Source organism: Octodon degus, unplaced genomic scaffold (genome assembly GCF_000260255.1).
Source record: "Octodon degus isolate 3935 unplaced genomic scaffold, OctDeg1.0 scaffold00004, whole genome shotgun sequence".
Classification (NCBI taxonomy): Eukaryota; Metazoa; Chordata; class Mammalia; order Rodentia; family Octodontidae; genus Octodon; species Octodon degus.
Genome location: NW_004524580.1, coordinates 36,580,351 through 36,603,406, shown reverse-complemented (window position 1 = coordinate 36,603,406; position 23,056 = coordinate 36,580,351). Strand labels below are relative to the sequence as shown.

The 23,056-nt window shown below is 50.1% G+C and overlaps 1 pseudogene; it reads right to left on the bottom strand.

Moving 5' to 3' along the window:
- Positions 1 to 222: 222 nt before the first annotated feature.
- On the bottom strand, positions 223 to 21,977 carry LOC105742490 (annotated as a pseudogene).
- Between the last annotated feature and the right edge of the window lie 1,079 nt (positions 21,978 to 23,056).

Genomic DNA, 23,056 nt, shown 5'->3' with positions numbered 1-23,056 from the left:
AAGCCAACCTGAACTATAAAGCAAGACCCTGTCTAAAAAAAATTAAAATGAAATAGCTAAAAAGGTAGCATGTGTATGGTGTTGCAGTAACTGCTGGCAAGTCTCACCTTTACTCCTAGGCAGAGTTCGGTCAGCACTGAGGCAGTGTGTGGCTTGGCCTAGCGATGTCACGGTGCCAAGTCTGAGGACTGCCAAGGTGCTGCTTCTTGTCTTCAGCTGCGGCTGCTCCGTGCTGACCAGGGCAGGTTCATCTGTCCCACAGATGTCTCCTCCATCAGCAACACCCTGCAGGCCCATAGCGACGTTGTGATCTTCTTCTACCTTTTATGAATTAACAGCTTTCCTATGACACAAATGTTGGAACCTTTAGAGTTGAGAAAGAAAGAAACTGTTGAGGAGGTATTTATTTTTCAATCTGGATGTTGCAACTGCTGTAATGAGATAACTTAACAATTTTCCCCGTACGATTTAGTCAGAGTAGATTTTCAGGAATCAGACTCCTCAGGACAGTGAGTGCCGCTGGTGGTAGGAAAGGCCTGGCCTGCCTGGGCCCCAGCATGAAACAAGGAATTGCCTTGTGCCTCAGATAAAATATATGAATAGTTATTATATAGCGGCAACAAACTTTTTCTAAGACATTTTGACCATGATGAAGTCATGTCCAAGCTGCAGGTTGCAGGCTGACGCGCAGGTTTCCCCGAGGCTGCTGTCCCGCTCCTGGCCCTATCTCCCTGGCATACATAAGTGCTAGACTCGATTCAAGCTACACTTTTTCAAGGTTGAAGTACCAAAACCCAGGAGGGACTGTTACGGTTTGTGTCTAGCTGCTCTCCCAAAGCCTCATGCACTCACTGAGATGGGCTTCTAGACCTTGTGAGCGCTACACCTGCCCTGGGGCAGGTTTTCACTCTTCCTGCTTTGCTGTTTTCTGCCACCATTAACTGCTTTTCTCTGCCATGTGCGACTCTGCCTTGGAGACAGCTGATTGTGGACTGGAACTTGCACAAACTGTGAGCTACATAAGCCTTCCTTTCCTTAATTCTGGGCTTTGGGTATTTTGTCCCAGCAATGAGAGAAAAGTATCTGAGACAGGAACCTAGCCGGTAAGTGTCATCCTCTGGGCACTCCACAGAACAAAACCCCAGCTCGCTGAACAGCTTGCTCCAGGTGCTTATCTTGGGAGATTTACAGCAGGGCTACAGTCAAGGAGGAATTAATAAAAAAGGGTGTGTGCGCCTTTAGCGCATCAGGAGGGAGAGAGAGTAACAAGCTTGCTCTTGCACAAGGGTGGGAGTGACTAGGGTTAGGGCATATTCTACGCACTGAGGGTTTTATGAGCTAGCTCCTCCCCACTTTGATTTTTCTGCACTTACTGGAGGTGGAGGGAGGCAGGAGAGGAGCTTGGCTGACAGCAGCCTTCCCATCGGTTCTCTCTGGTTCTCTTAACTGCTCTATTTGCCAGAAACCTCGCTGAGGCGTAGGCACCCTCAGGCTGGGCTCATCCCTGCTGAGGCTGGGGAACTCCCAAGGGTCTCCCAGAATCTCCAAGTCACCCCCTGGCCAGCAAAGCCACTTACTCCTGGGTCCCATGTTGCTCCACTGGGACGCTGGCGGGCCCTCTGCCCTGCCTGGATAGGAGCAGAGTTCGAGTCTCCTGGGCTCCCTTCAGAGTTGAGCACATGAATCTTTTTTCTCTCAAGAGTTTCTGGAGGGGAAAATAAACATGCTACAATCATGGTGTGTCAGTTGATTTTTTTTTAAAAGAGAAGGCATCTCACCAGTGTCTCCTGTGAGCCAGGCACAAGTACCCTGTTACCTATCACCAGCCTTAGAAACTTGGCGCCAAGGTCTGAACACTGTGGCCCCAAACTCCATAGTCCTGCTGTGATGGTGCTGAGATGCAGGGCCCTTGGGAGATGGTACCTCATGACTGTATAGCTCATGCATGGGAGCAGTGCCCCTTGGGGCCGCTTTCCTCCAGGTGAGGGGCAAGGACAGCTGGCAGGACACTGACAGCTGTCCCCAGCACCAACTGCTGTTTCTGTCACCTACACTGAAGACTGTGGTCTCCAGAACCATGAAGAACAAGTGCCTTCACCATTCACCAGTCATGGCCCAAATAATCTCTTGCAGGGGCCAGGGAGATGGCTCAGTAGAATAAGCGCTTGCCTGGCAAGTGCAAGGGCCTGAGTTCAATCCCCAGTTCCACCAAAAAAAAAAAAAAAAAAAAGACACCCCTTCTTCCAAATGATCTCTTGCAACAGCCTGAACAGATGGGAACACTGGCAGGCCATGCGACCTGTTCTGGCTGTCCTGGGGCACCACAGTGAAAGCCCTCAGGTAGGGTGGCTCTCCCACTTTCTCCCAGATCTAGAGTTGGGAGGCCCTGCCAAGGTGTGGCCAGCTTAGTTCTTGGCCAAAAGCTGCTCCTCCTCTGGTAGGGCAAGGGCATCCTTTGGTGAACATCAGTCCTGCCAGCTTAAGCTCCATCCTGATGACCTTGCTCAGCCAGGTGGCCTCCAAAAGGGCCCCTTCAACAGTCTCCGCAGGGCTCAAGGCTTCAACTCATGCCTTGGAGGGCACACAGCTGGGGCTCAGTGACCGCTTCCAAAACCCAGAAAGAGCCCCTTCTGGGCATGCAGGTCCAAAGGAGCCTCAAAGGAGAAAGAGAAGACCAAGCCGACCAGGAAGCTGCCCTCATCTCCAGGTGACCACAGGGCCATGTGTATGCAGGGGGCCTGGCAGGCAGCCCTCGCACCCACACACTCACAGACACAGGGCTGCCCCAGGCCTCTCAGCTTCATGTGTCCCCAGGGCCCCTGGCCCCACCCTAGCACAGAACCTTCCACTCACCCTTTGCTTCAGCTTCTGGCAGAGCTGGGTGAGCTCTCTCAGCAACTCTGCCAGCTCCACGCCTGGGCGCTCAGCTCTTCTGCAAATGCTACTTCTGTTCTACTCTCCAGTGGCTTCCACTCTTCCCTCAGAGCTGCCCAGTCCTGGTGAAAGGAGGTGACAGCCACTGCACTCCCCAGTAGCCCAGCCTTTCTGATCAATGCCAAGGTTGTGCCCCAAAAAACCCACTTCACCTGCTCACTATTCCTGCTTGAGATGTGGCCCTGGGTCAGGAGGTCTTGGGTGGCAGTAGCCAAATGTGGCTTAGCTCTGGCTGCCCAGAGGGCATAGTCATTCTTTCTGAGGACCTGTGCTGTGATTTTACACTTGTGGATGATCCTGCCGATATTCATGGCATAGGCCTCTGCTTCTGCCTTACTGGTGGGCACAAAGATGCTGGCCTGAGCACAGACCTTTTTATTGTGAGAGTTTTCCAACATCTTGGTCACAATACTGGTGACCCCAGCTGCTGCCCCCAAGCCTTGGCCAACAGCTATGAGCAGCAGACTTCCTCCTGAGATGGCTGAAGCAAGGATCAAACCCAGGATGTTCTTGACTTCAGAGATGATGGTGACAGAGTTTGCCACCACATTTGTCTTGGTGACTGTCTCGTGAGTACCATTAAGGTCATCTGTGAGGGTCCAGAGGGTCCCAGTGGCCTCTTCTTGATGCTGCTTCCAGCTGAAGAACCCTACCAGAAGTGGTCTCTCCTCAGCTGACACATCTCTACCTTGTAGACCCTGGTCTGCACCAGGGAAATGTCAGCCTGGTCCCTGTAGGAATAGGAGAGGCTCAGCTTCAGCCTCCAGTCAGAAATGCCCAGCCTTCACCCTACCCATGCAGGTTCTAGCTCCCATGCCACTCCCAACTTTGAACCCTTCCTCCATTGTCCAAAACATCCCCCAAAGCGCCAGAGTGTCACTGAGGAGCTCAGCCTTTCTGGAAGCTCCTGGTTCTATGAAGAGAGGAAACTTAAGGCTTATGGACTGGCTAATGGGAGCAGCTCAAACATGACCAAAGAGACCAGGGTGGCTTCATCTCAAGGGATGGATGCTGCCTGTCTCACCCAAGGGATGAGGGGGAAGCAGCAGGGAAATGCCGGGCTCCTGCTCAAGAGACCCAACATGGCCCATGGAGGGCGAGACCTGGGGCACAAAGGGGAGAGGCAGGGAGATGTAGGCAGGGTGTGGGAAGCAGCAGTGGAAGAGGCCCAATTATGAGGTGCCTCTGCTCAAGCTGCTCCCTTCCTGCTGAAGACTGCACACTGAGTGGCCCAGGTCACCTCTGGCTGATGCTCCGGGCAGCCTATGGCACTTGGCCACCTTGTACTGGCCTCTTTGCAGCTGGGACTCATCCTTCATGGAGGAAGAGCAGGACACAGGGCCACACATTCCCTGGCACTTCTCAGGAGTGTTTCAAAGTGGAAGTCTTTGCCGGCCCAGTGGACTCTGACCTCAGCAAGAAAGCAGTGCCAAGAAGAGCAGAACTGCCCCTCCTCAGGCACATTCTTGTGCCAAGTGCCCTCATGAAATGGATTTCCTGCAGAGTAAGTGGGAGAAACCAGTGACAACACAGGTGTCCTGGCTCAGAGCAGGAGACCAGAGCTAAGCAGAGCCCAGAGAAAGGCAGTCACCTCCTCCACTCTCCAGCAGAGGGATTCAAAGCTCAAAGAAGAAAAGGGACCCTCATGAATATCAGATGCAGAAGACGACTGGTGCAAGGCCCTATGACACCTGGTGCAAGGCCCTATGACACCTGGTGCTTTCTGCTGCTGCTCTTCTCTGTCCACACACAGTGCTCGATATGTAGCAGGTTCCATCACAGACGTGTATCTGAGGTGCGGGGCATTAGCTGTGTGTGTAGATGTGCAAATGCATTTGTCTTTCAATCAGTCTCTCCCCTACACACATACACACACACACACACACACACACACCTCCTCAAAGGAAAAGGTTACAAGCCAAATACACCACCAGGGTAAATTAAACCCTTTAGTTTAACAAATCAAAGAACTTGGGCCCACTGATGAGTTAATGGGTGAATGTAAGTCAGCTCAAAGAGCAGAAGGTCCCCAGGGCTGCGGTAGGGATGGATGGCATGCAGGAAGGAGGTGGGCCTAGGAGGAGCCCCAACCTGTACAGGTGTCACTGTCCCCCCAAGCCTGGGCCCTGTGTTTCCTCCAGCTGTGTGATGAAAACAGAAACAGCAGCTAGAGATGTCACCATAGATCAGAACGCTCAGTGTGCTCACTAACGTGCTGTGTGGACATGGTGGTAGCTAAGCAAAGCCTGGCTCTGACTTTCTTAATTACACCAGATACCCCAGATGTGGGACCCACCCCCAGGACCGCCTCAGTCCAGCAGCCCTCCCCCCTGCAATCAAGTTCCGGGAACTACTGAACGTGAAGTTCCCTAATCCGCCTGCTAGCAATCGCTTGTGGTTGCCCCTGTTGCATGGATGCTGGTGCTGGTATGTCTGGGCCTGACTGACAATTGGCCTTCAATTCATCTGCGGAACTCTGTTGATGAGACTTGTGCCGCAAGGAGCTCCTGGCTCCTAGTGAGGGTTTCTGTCCTGGGAGCCTTATGTATGCATTACTGTGTACGTGACAAAGTATTGACTTGCTCCTCAAATATTCAGGTAAGCTTCACACAAAGCTTTTCCCTGGCAACCCTAACTTCATGTGCATATCGGAGCAGTGAGAAAGCAAGTCTGCTGCACAGACACTCCCGGAGCGTAGCTATCCCTCATCCTGGGGACAGCTCCAGCCCTTCTGCCACACCCGAGCAGTGGGGTTACCTCTGTTGACCGGGACCAGCCCCACGTCCTTTCTCAGCCTGGTTGTCGGGCAGTCTGTCTGGCACCAAGTCCACATTCCCATGAGTCCAGAGGTTTTCTGGTTAGAAATGTAGAAAACAAGTTTACAGCATGTACCACAAAGCATCATGAAATCTAAGTGCAAAGGGATTTCGGGTCTTGAAGAATTGAATTCATAAAGAAACATGTAATATGCTGGGGCTGGGGTGATAGCTCAGTAGAATAAGCACCTGCCTGGCAAGTGCAGGGTCCTAAGTTCAATCTCTGGTACTGGAAAAAAAAAAAAAAAAAAAAATATATATATATATATATATATAATGTGCTAAATATTTATTGACCATTGTTTTTCCATTTTATGTGGAGACATAGTAAGTACACACAATTAAGTACTCAGCTCAATAAATTTTGACATCTACAGCAGAGGATAACAGAATACACTACCCTCAAATGTGTCATTTTGACAAAGGATAATTTTGAGCTAAAAGAGAATGAGAAGAAGCAGATATAGTGGGGCCCCTTAAGTACTCGAAGGATGTAGACAAGGGCAGCACCAAACCCTGCTCAGGAGTAGACAGTGCTACACTGCATGCGTGACTAGAGGCAGCGCACAGATGACCACAGGAGCCGCGGTCATGGAGAGCAAGCGGAGACAAAGGAGGCACCATATGCCCAAGCAGCCAAAACCAGGCGACCTCCTCCCTACAGCAACCCTCATTTACCTGGAGGTAATGACAACGCCTACCTCTGCCACCACCGACCATCCTACTGATTCCTGAACTTCATGTTAGTTTAGTCATTGATCTGGCATCTTGAACTCAATATGTCTGTGAAAGTCACCCAGACAGGTCAGCTGAGCTAACCTCAGCTAGAAAAAGTCGTACTGCGAAGGCCACACAATACATTTCCCTGATCCAAGCATGGATGAGGCTTTCTCCCCCATCCACAGCCAACTCCCCAGCCTGTGCCACCAAGTGTGCTCTCTCTCAACTTGATTCTGGCCCTGCCCACTTGGAGATGACATTGCAGGATGTTGTCACATGGGACAGCCCCTTCATCTGATGCTCCCACAAATCCAGGCCTCTGGAATTTCTGACCTCCAGGCTAGGACCAGGAGTTCCTGTCACACCTCATCACCATTGGTGAATTTGTTAGAGCAGAACACAGAGGCACACCCTACCTAGTACAGTCCTTTGACAGAAGGATAAAATAAAGGGCACAGTGCAGAGGGCCCTGGGCAGGGTCCACCTGTGGGGTCCCCTCCAGACTTCCATGTGCTCAGCTGTCTGTAAGATCTCAAAACCCCAGAATCCAGGGCTTTATGTGGAGGCTGCATCCCATCTGCAGGCCCAGTTATGAGTCCCCTTCCCACAGGGTGAGGGGAGGTTGTGTGGAATGTTCCAAGGTCCGGGCCCTTCTCACTCCTTCGGCTGCCCAGGAGCCAACCAGAGAGCTGCTGTGTGGGAGCAACAGGTGCTCCCACCTCCCAGGAAATTCAGGGGATGAGGGTCTCTGTGTCAGACACTCCTCTCCCTCAGGAAATGACAAACATCCTAGGAATGCTGGGAACTGGGATCAAATTCTGGGATCAAAGGCCCAGAACTGGAACAGATAACCTGTGGTGCCCCTATCAGCACATGCCTTGCCCGGGACTGGAGCAGAGGCCGGTGCGTCCATTTCTCATTATTTCATAGACCACAGGCAAGGCGGAAGGAGACACGTCAGGAGTCACTGCAGCCATCAGCGTGATTGGGCTGCAGCTTGGACCAACTGACCAGAAAAGCCAGACTGCAGGAACCCAGAGTCTTGCCAGCAGACAAGGGTGCAAGAGGGAGAGTTGAGGACAATTTCAAGCTCCAGGGCCCCAAAACTACCACAGTGGTGGCCTGTATACTAAGATGTTTGCCACAGGGTGTAAGGGGCTCAGCATGCAGCAGGGAGAGTTCTGCCAGTAGGCATGGGTGGATGAATGCCACTCTGTGTGAGAAGCAGCTCAAGCCACAGACTGGTGAGAGCCTGGGCAGGAGAAGCAACAGCAGCTCCACACACACAGGGTCTGAGCGGGGGCACCCAGCATCAGACTCATGGGAGGAGAAAGCAGCACAGACTGGAGGAGGGGTGCAACCAAGGGACCAGGGGACATGCCTTGGAATTCTAGGAAGGCTGAAATGTGACCAGCAGGTCTTGAATCTCTTTAGTTATATTTCAGGATAAAACCCAGGACCTTGCACTAAGCCGCTGAGCTGTCCACTTCCCACTCCTCCTGGTTTCCAACATCTGGGATGTTTTACTCTTTATCTTTCTCCATAGAGCCCTCGCTGTGCTCTGCATTACCTAGTGGAGTGCTGGCTGCGCAGGCATCCATTCTGCTCCTCTCCATGGCAACCTGGCTAGGAAAGGAGATGGGTGACCTTCGACGGGATGGACCTGCTCGCTAGCACAGTACAGTGGGGAAGCACCTCCCTTCTGTGTCCCAGTTCCGCCATACCAAGAGGTTTAATCCCCTGCTAATGTTTGCCTCTCTTTGTCTGTAAAGTATCCAGTAAAATGCCTACTAGGCTGCTGTCACAGTTTACATAACTATTAGCAAGATAAAAAATGCTCTAGCCAAAGCAGGGGTCTCTGGCTGTACCCTAAACCCCCAGCCAGGTCCTTCCTGCCAGTCAAGCCAGCACCCCTCCCAAGCTCACAGAGCTGGGGTTGCCTAGGACTGAACCACTGCCCTGATACAGTCCTTTCCCGGAACCAGGTGTCCAGGACAACCTCGCGCTAGGGCCTGCACCGCCTGCCCCCCCGTGAGTCGCTTTGTGTTCTCCTGGTCCAGTGCCCCTGTCCTCAGCTCTCTGATGGCCAAGGTCCAACAGGGAGCTGGGAGCGGCTGGGGTGCCCTGACAGAGCAGGGACAGCTGGGAGATTGGGCACAGGCCCAGCCAGTCTTCCAGAAAGACACGTCTGCCTTTAACTTTCTCCTTCCCTTCTCTGTTCAGCAGAGGCCGGGTGAGCTGGGAGCAGAACAGAGCCCAGGCCTGGCGAGGGCACAGCTAATGGCAAGCACCCACCAGGGATGTGGCTGGAAGCAAGCAGACAAATAGAATGAGCCAGATCCCAGAGGTTCCACTTCTTCCCAGCTTGGTGACAGCCACATCATGTGGCCAGGCTAGGATGCTGAAGTCCAGCTGGTCACTTAGAGCTTTGTGCAGGGAGCAGCTACTCAACTGCCCTGGGCTTCTGTTGTCCTCTGAAAGATGGGCATTAAAATGTGGTGAATACTGGGTACAAGATGAAGTGCTACTCCACTGAGAAGGACGAATTTGAGTCATTTGTAACAGAGAGTACACCATACTAAGGGAAAGAAATCAGACACAGAAGGCTAAATACCACGTGGTTTCTCTACCCTGAGAAACCTAAAATATAAATAATCTAAAGAGCAAAATAAAAGAGAAATGTTAGGAAACAAGAAGGTAGACTTTGTAGAGGCAGGAAGGAGACTCAGGGAAGAGAGGGATGTGTGTGGAGCTCTTGTGTGTCCCGAACACACACTAGTAATAAAGAAAGCAGCTCTTGGCTCAGAGCCACCCAGAAAATCTGTGAATGGCTGCTGGTGGCTTCAACGAGTGCTGGGAAACCCTCACCCTCGCTCACCTCTGCAGGTAGAGGACTCTTGTCACCCCGCGAGGACAGGGGCCCTGGACAGCCACTCACGTGTGTCATTCTTCATGCAGGGTGCTCTGAATATAGAAACTTAGAACTGTTACTTCATTTGGCGGCAAATCTGACCCCAACTGGCACGACTTTACTCATAGCTTGAGACGTTCTGCTTCCTTCAGACATTTGTAGAGTTGCTGGAGAAATGCTGGTATGCTGGACTCAGGACTAGTAGTTGGGCTCGGTCACCATCCCACTTCTGGGGCAAAGTGGCAGCACCCATACCCAGAGGAGGACAGGCTGACTCAGTCGTCTCGGTGGGTTCAGCCCATGGGGCTTGGTGGAAGGGTACAGCAAAGGCAGCTGCCCACCCACGGCAGTAGAAAGCAGAGACCCCAGGGACCTGGCAGCAGCCAGGCCTTCCCAACAGCATTCTCAGCGATAGCCTTACCAGTGGGTGAATCCATGATGCAGGCATCTTCTACCCATGAGAATTTGGGGGCACATTTTAGAGCTAAACCACAATGTGACGTTACATAGTAATACCCACATTCTATTATTTTTCTAAAAATCAAAAAATTGGGAATTCAGAAATGCATCAGGCCCACAGGATTTGGGGTTCAGGCTGTGTCCCTGAGACTCCATTCTGCAGATAAGAAAACCAAGGCCTGAAGAGGCCTGACTGCTCCCAAGGGTCCCGCCCTGGAAGGCAGAGCTAGGTTGAACTTCCTGCCTGGTACAAGCAGCTCTGGGGCTGGGGCTGGGACATGTGTGTCTGTCCAGCAGCTGTGTGCACACCAGGCTCGGAGGCCACACAGAGTATTCATAACCTTCATGTCCAGAAGCCCCACCTGGCTGGGCCACAGTGGGACTGCTGCTCTATCCTGGGTGTGGTGTGCCTGATGCCCCTGGGCTGAGAGAGACCAGAGCTGCAGTGCTGAGCTCCGGGCCCTAAGCCCAGGTTCGGCCCTCAGCTGTCTAAACTCACCTGTCCTTCTCAGGGGTCCACCCTTGCCGAAAGCAAAAGCAGGGAGCTGCCCAGTGCCTGTGCCCTCTGGCAACAGGAGATGTTCTAGGGTGCATGCACATCAGACTGAAGTGCGGCTGTCCAGCGCTGGAGGTGGAGCTGGGAGCAGTCCAAGCAGGCAGCTCTGGGGCACTGTATGGTACTGCCAGAGGAGCCAGTCTGCCCAATATGGCCATCTTAGTCCTGCCTGGGAGTCCAGGCTCCAGCATCAGGGGGCCATAATGCTCCAGGGAGGGAGGAGAACTGAACCTGACCAACAACCCAGTTACATCTCCCCTGGCTCCTTCTGCACTTGTCCGCAGGCACCTGTGAGGACCAAACTTTACCCTGAGCAGGGTGGAGGCCAGCACACACCAGTGCAAAGCGTCAGGACTCAACTATCTGCAGATCTGAAGATCCACCTGCTCCTAGTCCATGTTTAAAATGATGTTTGTTGCTATAAGGGTTTTCTTTGAGGCATGTGTCCTCTTTCTTCTTTTTGACCCAAGCTCACTTTGCAGAGACAATTTCTCCCTCAGTCTTCACTTTTACTTTGGCAAATAAACTTTGTCACCATTTAAAAGTATGACATTGGGCTAGGGGGATAGCTCAGTGGTCTAAGTGCCTGCCTGGCAAGTGCAAGGACCTGAGTTCAATCCCCATTACCACATGACATGCACTGTGCAGACCCCAAAATCAGGCGTGGTGGCACATGCCCATGGTGGCACCCCCTCCAAGCCTGGGGAGACTGAGACAGGAGGATCACTACAAGTCCAAACTGCACAGTGACACCCTGTATGAAATAAATAAATGAATAAAATTTTATTCAAAATAAAAGACATTTGTTAGGGCTGGCCTGATAGCTCAGTGGACTAAAGCACCTACTTAGGCAGAGGGCAACTGCTAGGGTTCAATCCCTGGAGTGCCGTTCTGGCCCTGCCCCTGGGGCATGCTGAGAAGGCTATTGAAACTGGGTGTGGTGGTACACACCTATAATCCCAGCATTTGGGAGGCTGAAAAGGGAGGATCACTACAAGTCCAATCTATGTAGTGAGACCCTGTAGACTCTGTAGTCCCTGTACCAAATACATTAAAGAGGGAAAAAAAGGGCACTTGTTGCCAAGTATGATCCCAGCTGCTCAGGAGGCTGGGGCAGGAGGATCAAATGTTCTGGCCCAGCCTGGGCAGCCCAGTGAGACCAGGGGTTGGAAGCCATAACCAGGGTTGGACAGAACCCAGGCCTCGCTCTAGTTCTGTCCTACAGGTCTTGCAGAGGCTCACAGCACTCTCCTGCCAGAGGAGGGGCAGGCAGCAGGGCTGGGAGGAGGTGGAGGACACAAGCAACTTTTGCTGGTGCTCCAGGTAGGTAGCAAGGGACGTGCTCAACTGGGACCGGCCCGTGCCAGGGACAGCTGCTCCTCTAACCTGTTCTTTACCCTTTAGGACAGCAGGAAATTGGCCCAGTGGGTCCCAAGCAGTAAGAAAAGACAAGACTGTGGGGTATAAGGAGACTTGCCAGTGTATCATGCGTACCCTAAGAGTCTGAGTTGTTTCCACGAAAGTTGTGAGCTTGGGACCCAGAACACGCAGCACACCACACACACATGCACATACCACATCACTCACAACAAACACAACCATACACATCACACTACTCTCACACCACACATATATCACACACATACACAAGCACAACAAACACATACCACACACAAATGACATGCACACTACACACAACAAACACACTACACACACCACACACATACCATACTACAAGCACACAACACACTGCATCACAAACACACAAAACACACAAACACATCAAACACAATAGACACTACATCACAAACACAACAGACACCACACTCACATCATATGCTACACACATACAACACACACACTTATGTATGGACTGTGGCATGGGATGGGGGTCCCACTCAGATGGAAGATCTGAAACCTGAGGCCCATGCACAGGGCAGAGACAAAGCTTCAGCTCCTACCCAGAGTCTTCAAGACTCCTCTTCTGTCTCCACCCCTGTTTAGGTCTTGTCCCCAGGGACCTCCTCTGTGAGAAGCCATGGCCGATAGCCAGGGGCACAGGAAGGCCACTGAGGAAGTGGCCGATCCTGGGTGGCTCCTCTCTCTGCTCCCATGGGCCCAATGGCCAAGGCTAAACTCCCATGAGACACCAAGAGTCCTAGGGCTGGGGAGATAGCTCAGCAGTACAGCAACTGCCTGGCAAGCATACGGTCCTGAGTTCAATTCCCGGTACCAAAAACAAAAAAGAGTCAGTCACTCAGCACACTCCCACCCGTCCTGGGGATTTCTGCCCTGAAATGGATCACCTTCCTAGGGAAGCTGCTATGGCCAAGGATAAGCCCTTCTTGGGATCTCAGTCACTGTGTCCCCACAGGGAGGCTGGGGATACGGGCCCCAGCTCACAAGAATAAGTGTGGGACCAGAAAGAGTTCAACCCGCTCTGAGGCTCAGTTTCCTACTGACACCAGGGAAGCCCACTGTGGTGCAAGGATGCCCTTCCTTGTGTGGACTATGTGTTCTCTAGAACTTAATATTCAGTCTTGCTGGAAGACCCCAGTCCAAAGCTCTGGTCCACGCCAGTCGTTTTCGTGGCCTATGGGTTTGTGTCCTCCAGCCACCCTGGGCCCCACACAAGCCCCCTTGCTGTCTCCAGGAGAGCTCTAGAGGCTATGAGGTTGGTTCTCCCATTTTCCCTTTGTTTCATTTGGTTTGTTTGTTTTTGTTTTTGTATTTTAGGACAGGGTCTACAGGGTCTCACTATGTAGATTGGACTCATAGTTATTCTCCTATTTTCAGCTTCCCAAGCACTGGGATTACAGGCACCCAACACCATGTCTAGTCTCAATCACCATCTCAGTGTGCCCCTTGGGCAGGGTCAGCACGGTACACCAGGGATTGAACCCAGCCACTGCACTCTGCCTAAGGAGGCGCTTTAGTCCACTGAGTTATCTGGAAGGCCCCTCATTTGATTTGGTTTTGAAGAGGGTCATGTTAAGCTGCCCAGGCTGCTTTTTTTTTTTTTTTTTTTTCCTAGTTTTTTGAGAAACAAATAGCAATGAAACAGTTTCAACTCTTTGGTAGGATAGTTTCAATAATTAACACATTGCATACTGTCTTCCTAGTGGATATTTGTTGTACAAGATGCAGACATGATATCCTATTTACAAACACTATTAGAACAAATCCCTCTATTTATTGAATTAAGAGAATGTAGCTATATATCTATCCTAAACTTTTTTCTTATTCAACTGAGCTATCTCCCCAACCCCCTATTCTAACCAAGCACTTATTCAACTGAGCTATCTCCACAACCCCCTATTCTAACCATTTTGAATACACAGATACAAAATGGTCATTCATCTGTATACCCTTTTTTTGTTTAGTTCCGTCATTTAAATATTATAGGTGTGTGAACTCAGCAAAATATTCTAAAATAGTCCAGTAGTCCATAATAGCATTGGGTCTTCCACTTGACTGGCAATGTCAAAAGTTGTTGACCTGAGTCCCCTGCAGCTCAACATAACAACATGGCTTTACTTCTTATACTTTGTTTTTATACTTTTCTGCTGGATGGTTAAGACCAAGATAAAGCAAGACCTATGCAACAAGAGTTGTAGCTTTTGAGTCTGATAAGGTCAGTGAAATCCCCTCAGGATTTATCGTGAGATCCTGTACCTCAGATTGTAGATCCTCTGTCAGTGTCAGCCATGTGGATGAGTCACGGCCATTGCTTGGCCAATGTGTTCTCTGTGAAAGCCTGAGGAGTGTTTTCTCTCCATGTGACTCTCCTTAGGCACACTCGACATCATTGATCACTTTCCTCTTTGGCCCCATAACCTCCTTGATCAGAAAATTTGGGACACTACTGAGTTACATGGTGTTACAGTACAAGTTCTCATATGTCCTGAGTCTTAATTGACCTTGGAAGACTAGAGCCAAAATGCTGGCTTCCCTTGAGGCCCTCCTTTTTCTCTAATTTTTGGTCTGCAAACTTAGGTTGTTAACCCTCCAGAAGAGAAGCTTATTGTTATTACCATGCAACCTAGGCTGTTGAGCTTAACCTCACTGTCTGAATATCAAACATCTTAGGCATAACATGGAACAGGCATTTTTCATCAAGTATTGATATTTTAAAGTCCCTACAGAATATGATGAAAAAAATTTTTAAATTAAAATATATTTAAAAATAGGAATAAAGAACTATATATGTTTACACATAAGCCCAGAAATCTAACCATATACAGCATTGTAGCAGGACAGTCCCCCAACATTCCTTTTCCTGTCTCCTGCCTTCATTCACCACCCCTTTCCTTTTTAAACAATCATCTACCCAAGAGACAGCACGGCAGCAACTGGCATGTCATGACAAGCTGCACATATTCACAAGACCAGAATGACAGGCACTCCAAGCATGAACCTACTATTACAAATTGCCATCTTTTGTGTGGTTGCTTAGTTCACAGGTGTCAGTATATATAGTTAGTCAGGGTGAGAATCCTTCCAATTAATTGCTAGATTTAAAAATCTTCTGAAGATTCTCAGGATCGTTGCCTTACCCATCTTGTACATATAACTGTATGGCTTGCCTCTGTCATGTTTCGTAGCTCTTCTCCTTGCTCTCTCTTCATTATCTAGTCCTCAAGATCTTGCTTTCCTTTTACTTGTATTATACATTTCTATTTGTATTTCTTCTTTTAAGTTCTTATGCTAGGGAAACTATGTGATATTTACACATGTGTGTCTGGTTTATTTCACTTATGAGTATATCTTCAAGTGGCATCCACTTCAATATACAGGCTTTGAGTTTATCATTCTTTGTAGCTGAGTAATACTCCATTGTGTAAAAATACCACATCTTTTTCAACCATTCCTCAGGTAATGGGCATCTTGGTTGTTTCCAAGATTTGGCTATCACAAATTGTGCTGCTGTAAACATAGGCACACATATATCACTATGATATGATGTTTTCAGATCCTCCAGGAAAATCCCAGTAGGGGAATAACTGGTTTAAATGGGATTTCCAGTCCTAGTTTTCTAAGGAGTCTCCACACTGCTTTAGAACTTGCAAGTCTCCTGCCTCAGTGTCCCAAGCAGCTGGGATTGTGCAGGCTGCCACAACACCTGGCTGAGCCCTCTCATTTTTGGACCCAGTGCCAAGTAGCCCTGGTGCAGATACTGGATCTACTTCCTTTTCTCTTTGCCAGTTAGATTCCAGCAGTCAACCTTCACTGGTCCAAAGGGACCCAAGTTCTTATGAGTCCATTAAGATGGAGAAGCCTTCCTAGGAGGGAATTCAGCCAAGCATCTGGATGAGCCAGTCCTGCATGAACACAGGGCAAGCACCACTGCGTGGAAGCCAGAGCCAGAAGCAAAGCATGCCCACTTAGATGCTGCAACCATGTACCTGAGCTAAGCTGCTCTCAGAGAAGAAAGGCTCCTCTTAGCCTGTGGGCTGTGCCCTGATCCCTCGCCCCTGTGTTGGGCTGTGCTGGGGACACAGAGCAGGCACTCGCTCAGCTCACAGCAGAAAGCACAGCAAGCAGAGCCCGCTTCCCAGTCCCCTTCCAGGCCACCCCCAGTGACCTGGCCATCCTCCACCAGGCCCCTCCTGGAGGTCCCATCACCTGGGGGACACTTGGCACCTGAGCAGGGTCTGGAGGGGAGGTGGCATCACCAGGGCACATGCAACAGAAGAGCTGACGAAGGAGGTGTTCCAGACCCTCCGTCCCCCAGCCTCTGAGAGCCTTCCAGCTCGGGCCCTGAAATCCTTGGCACAAAAGCCAGGGGTCTGGCCCACAGAGTCTCCTGCCCCACCCTGCGCTGCCCATACAGACTTTCATCTGGGGCAGATCAGTCCTTGTCTCACAGAGTTGGGCTGCCACCCAGACTGCCACAGAGAAGAGCATGGGAGGTGTAGCAGCACACCCCTGAACTTGGGGACAGCCACCATGTCCCGGCCTGGGGTGACATGTGGGGGGGCCCTGCAAGTCACACCCAAGTGACCAGCACAGAATGTCAACGCATTGGCCTGGAGCAGACTCTTTCCTCTTTCTCTGCTGAATTCTTAGTCCCAGGCTGGCCCTCCACTGCCTTTTCCCTATGGCGCATGGGGACCCTGATTCTGATTTGTACAGGAACACAGAGCCTTAGGGGCTGAGGGTACACATGCACTCTGGGTAGGGAAGGTGTGTCCAACGAGGACAAGCCCAGGCAGAGCCATGGCTTGAATTATAGAGGGCTCTGGGGTACCAGTGGCTGAGCCCAGTGTCAGGGCCCCCAGGTATACATGGGGACAACTGCATCCTGCAGGGAGGTGATCCTTCCTAACCATGAAGCCAACCACTGGTGTCCCTCGAAGGGCAGAAGTGAGAGCGCAGCATGGGAGTGCTGGCAGCCAGACTTGTCCAGGGCTTGCCCAGCCTCACAGACCTGGCTTCGCTGGGGTTCAGGAAATACTATACAGGTGAAAGTCATGGATCCTGTGTGGTGCCAGAGCTATAGCTCAGCCGGGTCAGAGCTGCAAATCAAGCCTGGAGGTAAACCCCATTCTGCCCATTCCTGACAAGCAGGACCCTGAACAATTCCCTTACCCTCTCTGAACTGTCCTCCACATCCACAAGTGTGGAGTGTCCATGCCAGGCTGAGATCTTATAACTGGGACAGAGCTTCCTCAGAACACAAGAGGCAGGCAACTGTCACATGAACCAGGTGAGAGGCATAGTGAGAGGGAGCAAAGGGTACACTGCCAGGGTAACAGGAAGCCTGTGAGGCAAGAGACAGAAAACCAAGTGAGAGGGACAGTGAGATAGTTCAGCAGACTAAGCGCTTGTTTTGGCAAGCACAAAGGCCAGGGTTTGATCCCCAGTCCCACATGTGGCGCTGGCCCCACCCCGAGGGCATGCTGAGTGACCAAGTTCAGTAGTGTTGGTGCACATCTGTAATCCCAGCACTGAGGAGGCTGAAAATAGGAGGATTACTGAGTCAAAGCTGTGTAGTAAGACCCTGTATCAAATACATTTAAAAAAATGAAAAAGGGCCAGCCAAATAGCTCAGTGGATTAAAGAGCCTGCTTAGGCAGACACAGAGACCAGAGTTCAATCCCCAGTGTAAGTGCTGGCCCTGGCTCTGGGGCATACTGAGATGGCAATTGAGACTGGGCATGGTGGCCTATGCCTGTGATCCCAGCACTTGGGAGGCTGAAAACAGGAAGATCAATAGGAGTCTGATCTGTGTAGTGAGACCCTATAGACCCTGTGCTAAATACATTTTTTAAAAAGAAAGAAAGGGGCTGGCCAAATAGCTCAGCAGATTAAAGCACCTGCAAGCAGGCGCAGGGGCCAGGGGTTCAATCCCTGGGCTGCCATGCCTGCCATGCCAGCCCTGCCCCCTGGCCACACTGAGACAGCAATTGAGACTGGGCGTGGTGGCGCACGCCTGTAATCCCAGCTCTTGGGAGGCTGTAAACAGGCAGATCACTATGAGTCTGATCTAGCAGTGAGACCCTGAACACCCTGTAGAACCTTCCCTAAAAAATACAAAAAAGAAAAAAGAAAGATGGAAGGAAAGAAGGGAGAGAGAGAGAGAGAGCAAGCCAGCCAAGTGAAAGTTCCTGATGCACAAATCAGGATGTTTGAGTGCCTACAACTCCGGCTGCGGATGCCAGAGTGCAGAGCTGGGTCTCAGCACTGTGCACGGCCCCCTGCTGAACACAGCCCTCAGAGCGCCATGTTGTGTCATGGGTCTCTATGACTCTTTATCAAATAAATGTAAATCAAGTTTGAAGAGTAAGTCTAAAGACTGAATTGTATTAGCTTGACAAATATACCCCTCCCAGCCCCAGCTTCCTGGGATGCTTCTGTGTGGCTCTGCTTCCCTCTGGATCACTGGTCATAAGCTGGCATGCTACTTTTATGACTCACTGCTGTCTTTCTGCCTGATCAGCCCCTTCCCACTGGCATGAGGGCCCAAGAGAGGCAGACTGCCCTGCACCCTCATGCTGCAGAGGCCCCTCAGATCTGCACCCAACACAAGGCCATGTGATCTCAAGGGAGACAGCAGCTTGTTCTGGTCACGTCTCCCTGCTGGGAGGCCACACCTGACACCCCAAACTAAGCAGGAAATGTCTGTTGTAGCTCACAGATGTACAAGTTTCAGGCTGCAGTCAGCTGGCTCTGAGAGGGACAGCATGGCAGCATGACATTCCCAGCAGGGCAGGCAGGGGTGGCATGACTTCCTTCTGTCCCTTTTTAATTCCTTCCACCACTGGCTGCCTCTGGGTTTTGTGGAGAATGCTTGGGAAGCTTACCCCCAGCAGGGAATCTGGTGCTTGTAGCCGGTCACCAGCCTCATTACACCAGGCTTTTGCTGGTTCTACCACAGCTCTACACTGATTCCTGTAGGCCGCGGGATCCTGAACAGACCCAGAGCGCAGGCCTGGCAAGTGAGTGAGACGACCCAGGCCGTAGGATCCTGAACAGACCCAGAGCACAGGCCCAGCGGTGAGTGAGACGACCCAGGCCGCGGGATCCTGATTAGACCCAGAACGCAGGCCCGGTGAGTGAGACGACCTGGGACCCTCCGGATCCTGAATAGACCACGAGCGCAGGTACTGCGAGTGAATGAGACGACGATGGAGGCCGCAGGATCCTGAATAGACCCAGAGTGCAGGCCCAGCACAGAACCCTTTAGCAGAACTCCCTGCAAAGAGGCTAGAGGCAAGACCCACCCAGCTGATTCAGGAACAGAACATCTTGCCAGAGAGACACAAAGGGTTCAACTCTAACACCTGCAGCAGAAAGAAGTGGAGCACAGCAGCCAGATCCAAACAACACCCACCTGGAGGAATCCGAACTTCATAGATCCGGAACTGGTGCTAAGGTTATAACTCTATCTAAGCTCTACACCAAAGGTGAGAAGACAGGTATACAAAATGACAAAGAGAAGGAACAAAATGCAGTCTCAGGCCCTGAGTCCACCCAGTACAAATGCAAAAGACACTAGCACTGAGGAAACTGGAAATCACACACCAGCTATCTCTGAAATAATAGCGTTGACAGTAAAGAATCAACTGCAGAAAGGTATACAAGAAATAATTTCGGAACTAAAAATGTAGTGGTAACTATAATCAAAGAAGTACTAAGTGCTTCTAAAGAATACACTGACAAAAAAAATAGAGGAGAATATAAAAATGATGGAACCCCTGAATAAACAATTTAGGAAAGAAATAGAATCTATGAAACAGGTTCAAAATGATATACAGGAAATCAAAACCTCAATCACAAGCTGGCAAAACCGTTTGCGTGAAAGTGAAAATAGACTTTCTGACCTGAAAGACACCATTGCAGCTAGTGAAAAAGTAAGAAAAGATCTCTTTAAAACAACTAGGATGCAGGAAAAAATAATTCAATACCTGCAAGACGATGCAAAGATGAACAATGTGAGACTAATAGGCATCAATGAGAAGGAAGGAGTCAATACAAACGATGTAAAAAGAATATGGGCAGAAGTAATAGCAGAAAACTTCCCAAATATGGGGCAACAATCTGACATTCCTGTAACCAAAGCATATAGAACTCCAAATAATATCAATCCAATGAAAACCACACCCAGACATGTAATAATCAAAATTCCAGAAATTCAGCATAGGAACAGTATACTAAAAGCTGCTAAAGAAAAGAAACAGATCACATTTAAGGGAAAACCCATCAGAATAACGGCAGATTTCTCTTCACAAACCATCAAGTCAAGAAGAGCATGGAGCAAAGTACTTCAAGTCTTGCAAGAAAACAAATTCCAACCCAGACTGATCTATCCTGCAGAACTATCTTTCAAGTATAATGGAGAAGTGAAATATTTCCATGACAAAGAACAACTAAAGAATTTCACGATGACAAAGCCAAGCCTACACAGACTACTAAATGATGTTCTAGAGAGGGGGCAAATTGATCACAGCCCCATGAATGAGAATGGAAAGAACGCGCCAAATAGGGCAAACAAACAGAGGAGAATAAGAGGTATACAGTAGTAGTCTTTCAGTTATTCTTTTGTATTCAGCAGCAGAATATTTCCATTAGCACACTCTACAAATGGACTTCTCTTCCATCCTATGGGTCATGATTCCACTTGAGCCTACAGGGTGGATTTCAAAGAAATAGCTGTAGCTCAGTTCTACAAGTGACGCCTAGCCACCAGTAACTGTCACGGTCATTATGCATGTCCACAACACACTAGAACTTTGTGTGATATCCTATCCTCAAACTGTTAGAAGTGCTGGTCATTTATTTGCCATTCCAGTATTTATCTTATGTTTTACTCTTAGTACTTCTTTGCTGTCATGAAAACTTTTTCTTAGTTCAATTGTTTTGAATCATTTAATTTTCTGAATATTCCTTAATCTCAATTTTTGTTCTAAGATTTATACTGTATCTTTGACTTAAATTTATTTAAAAAGACATTGTATGATATCTTCTCCTAGTATTAGAAACTTTAAAAAGTATATTTCCATTTTCTGTTGACTTAAAAAAAAAAGAGGTTTGTACCTATGTTATTTGCTTATTATTTCTTGCCTATATCTTGTAATATGAGAAACTACTTTGGCAGTAACAATACACAATGTACTAACCATTGTAACTCTCCTAAAATCTTGTTTTGAGATTTTGTACCACTGGTTTTTTTTTCCTTTCTTTAAAATAAAAATAACTGATGTCAAAAACAAAAAAATAAATAAATAAAATAAAAATGAACTGATTCCTTCCCTGTTCTTCCCTCCATCTTCTGGCAGTTGTAATCAGATTCAGGGCATCTTGGCGTGTCTCCACTACCCTGCTGAACCTTCAGAGCCCTGCTTGGGCCTCATCTCTGCCACGTGGTCCCTGACTGATCAATCACCCCCTTCCAACGCAGTTTGCAATCTGCTGTGCACCTGGCCCTGGCTGAGAGCTGTCTGTCCAGCATTTCATCCTCACAGTGACCTTTGAGATCATCAAAATTTGGTGTTGTTTTGCTTAAAACTCCCATTTACAGATGAGGAAAACAAAGTCCTGAGGACTGTTTGCCACCTTCCAGAGCACGGCATGGCAGCGAGCACGGCAGAGGCAAGCACCACATCCAGGGTCCCTCTCAGGGCCCAGCCCCACTGCAACAGGCACCCCTGAGCAGAGAGTCTCCAGCCGTGGACACAGCCAGCTCGCCACCCATGGGCCTCACCCAGCTGGCACAGGGCGTCCCTGCACTTTCCTCGAGGCCCAGAGTGACAACTTGGGTCACCACCTTCCGCGCCCCTGAGGACAGAAAGAGCTGAGGGATTCACCCAGGGGAAGCCGCGCAGGGCCCGCCAGGCGAGCATTCCTTCTTCCACCACTAGATGGCAGAAGGGCTTGCTGTCAGCTGGCAAAGGTCACCTTGGGCTTTGGACCCCTGGGCTTTGGCGTAGCTCTCACCAGCCGCTCTTTGAAGATGAGACAGTGAGAACCCAAAATGCACCCTCCGAAGCCACACAGCCTGGGCTCCTGGCTTGGGCCTGGAGTTTCCTGGCTGTGTGACTCTGGCACATGGCTCACTCTGTTTGCCCTTGGCTTCCATGGTATAAGGAGGGCCTGCGGGGGAACTGGGAGACAGGCAGGACCTGCGGGTACCCTGGGGACTGACTCAGGTAAGGCTGGCATCTGCCTGCCATTGTCTGGCGGGTTTTATTTCTACAGTGCCTGTGAGCTGCGGGGATGCACGGGTCTCACTCTGGCCTTTCCTGCACGCATAGAGCACGCTGGCCATCTGCCGTCCTGCCTCTTCTCCCCTTCCAGTTCCTTCCCCTTCTGTAATAGTCTCTCTTCTACTTTTACATCACTTCTTTCGTTCTTTTTTGAAATTATTTTTCAAGATTCCTCATCTGAAAATAAATGTGAATGTGTTTGGTGTATTCAAAAAATAAATCCCCATCTGAGAAAAAACACAAGAAGCCAGGGGTGGTGGCGCAAGCCCCTTATCCCAGCACCTGGGAGGCAGAGGCAGGAGAATCACTGTGAATTCAAGGTCAGCCTGGGCTACCTAGTAAACTCAAGGCCAGACTGAACTACATACACAGCAAGACCCTGTCTCAAAAAGAGAGAGGGGGGAGGGGAGGGGAGGGGAAAGGAGAGAGGATGAGAGGGGAGGGGAGGGGAGGGAGGGGAGGGGAGGGGAGGGGAGAAGACAGGACACCGACTGACTTTCTGAATCTGGATCATTTGCTCATTGTAACATGGTTAATAAGCTGTGACATCCATGTCCTTCCTGCCACAAGACACAACTCATTCTTTTTCGACTGACTAGTGCTCCACTGTGTAGACACCACATTTCTTTACCTGTTCATCTGCTGGTGGCACCTAGGCTGCTTCCACAGCTCAGCTACAGTAAGCAGAGGTCTGCAGGAATCTGTATAGCATCTGTGCCTTCGTCATTGCTGTCTTCCTCGACACCTTCTGCCCTGGGTCAGACCCGCTCCACCCCGCACCTGGCCTGGCCTGTCAGTCACCCGGCCACACTGCTCCGACACTGCCACACAGGGCATCAGAGCCCAAATTTACCCCTCCCCCCCTTCAAGGCCGAGGACACAAAGGCAAGGGTAACAAGACGTCCCCGAGGCCGAGGACAGAAAGGCAAGGGTAACAAGACGTCCCCGAGGC